The 1889-nt window shown below is 50.2% G+C and overlaps 1 protein-coding gene across 2 annotated transcripts in view; it reads right to left on the bottom strand.

Annotated features, from left to right (window-relative positions):
* LOC137616596 (uncharacterized) overlaps window positions 1–1889 on the bottom strand; it is an 18728-nt gene that overhangs the window by 5568 nt on the left and 11271 nt on the right. The gene's annotated exons all lie outside the window — the stretch shown is intronic.

Here is a 1889-nt window from a genome sequence, read left to right as displayed (position 1 = left end):
GGATGAAAGTAGAGCTTGAGCCTTAGCATGGTCCATCACTATGACCTCCTTCGGCTCTGTCTCCTCCTTTGAAGCTGGTTCCTTCCTCAGCCGGAAATAACAGTCCGGATATGATGCCTTGCTGGGCCAGAATTCCACCCTCCAGGGGAACTGAGCCCAGCTTATCCGAGATGACGATCTTTCCAGTCGTCATCGGCATGTGCTCAGCATACCTCCATGGGATAGCATCTGAGCACAAGGGAAGGTCTTTCACATTGAGCTTTTTCTGGGGCCCATGTGATTCTGCAAGGCACTGCATTCGCAGTTCCATTGCAGCCGCCTTCTCCTGATTCTCCTTCTGCATTTGTTGGATCATTCCAACAATAGAAGAGAGGGCCTTTCCCAGCTCTACTGGGAGACTGGCCGATGTAGAGGGGCTTGAACTTCATCCTGGGCTTCTGCCAGGAGGTCTTCCTCCTGACACCCGTCCACATCAGATATCCTGTCATTTAGCTGGATGTCTTGCATCGCGACCGCGACTTCAGCATCCACCTGGATCTGAACTTAGGGGATCTCCTCTTGAGGCTGGGGAATCACTGCATCAGCTGATGCCTTAGGGAAAAGATACGCCCTCATCTTCTCACTTGGAAGATAAGGGCCAGAAGTGTTCTTTTGGAAGCCCCTTACCCAGGTACGAAGCTTCTTCCTAGCTATTTAAATGTCTCATTAATCAGGTTAGTGCACACAGTACATACCTGAGGGTCCCAATACCGGAGATCATCCTTGGAGACAGCGTATGCTGCGTGTCTCCTACAAAACTCATGTCCGCAGAGGTTCTTGCTGCTGACATTGCAGAAAGCACTTCCCCACTTCGGAGTGTCCTTCTGTAAAGAGAAGAAATTTGCATGAGTATCAAGTGAACTATGTATCACTGGATATGCATAGTATAGCATAACAATTCAGAAAGGAAAGACACACACTTGTGTTTCCCTCACAACCCATTGTTGCAGCCTTCCAGATAATAAAATCAAAAATGGTTTATCTCTTCTAGAGTAACCAATGCAAGGTTTCCAGAGGAAACAGGTGGAGCTCACACCTAAGCAATGATTTTAAAATCCTGGATAATAGACAGGGAAGAACTCAGCTTCCTATCTGAGGGCAACAGCAAAGGGATGTGCAAGAAAACACAATAGTGTTAGAAGATACAGTGCTGTACCAAAACCTTTACTATAGTTTTCTTCTTACTGTATATGCTATACAGAAGAATACTAGTACAGTATAGGGGGATGTGTGCCGGCCTGCCTTTGCCGGCCGGCACACACCACAACTAGCTTTAAAGTATACTACTTAACAGCTATAGGGCGGCAGCAATCTGGTTCAAATGCCTGTGCCGGTCGGCAGCAACTGCCGGCCGGTAACAGCCAGTGTTGGCCGGCAATGGCTGCCGGCCAGCAACTACACAAGGTAGTACCCAGCTGCCGGCCACACTCTTGGTGACCGGCAGACAAGGACTGACATAAGCCGGCCGGCAAAGGTACAAGACCGATGCCAGCCGGCAGCAAAAGAACCAGAGAACTACACCTGCCCGGCTGCCGGCCTCATAGGCCGGCAGCCGGGACAGGTACAGCACTAGAAGAAAAATAGAATGGATGCCGGGATAAGAGTGTACACTACCTCAAAGCCCGGCAACCGAAAGAGTGCATATAAGGAAGGGGAGAAACTAATTCAGGCTTCCTTGACCAATGCCGTCCGGCTCTGCCGGCAGGCATGGATGAGCGACCAAGAGAGGTCCGGGCAGCACTCGAAAACATAAGACCCTTGCCGGCCAGCAGCTCTGCCGGCCGGCAATGGGCTGAGTCGATTCCACATCCCAACCTATACTAGGTCCAGAAGTAGAACGACGTACAGTA

Source organism: Palaemon carinicauda, chromosome 22 (genome assembly GCF_036898095.1).
Source record: "Palaemon carinicauda isolate YSFRI2023 chromosome 22, ASM3689809v2, whole genome shotgun sequence".
NCBI lineage: Eukaryota > Metazoa > Arthropoda > Malacostraca > Decapoda > Palaemonidae > Palaemon > Palaemon carinicauda.
The sequence above is the reverse complement of the archived record's forward strand: the minus strand, read 5'-3'. Positions and strand labels throughout refer to the sequence as shown.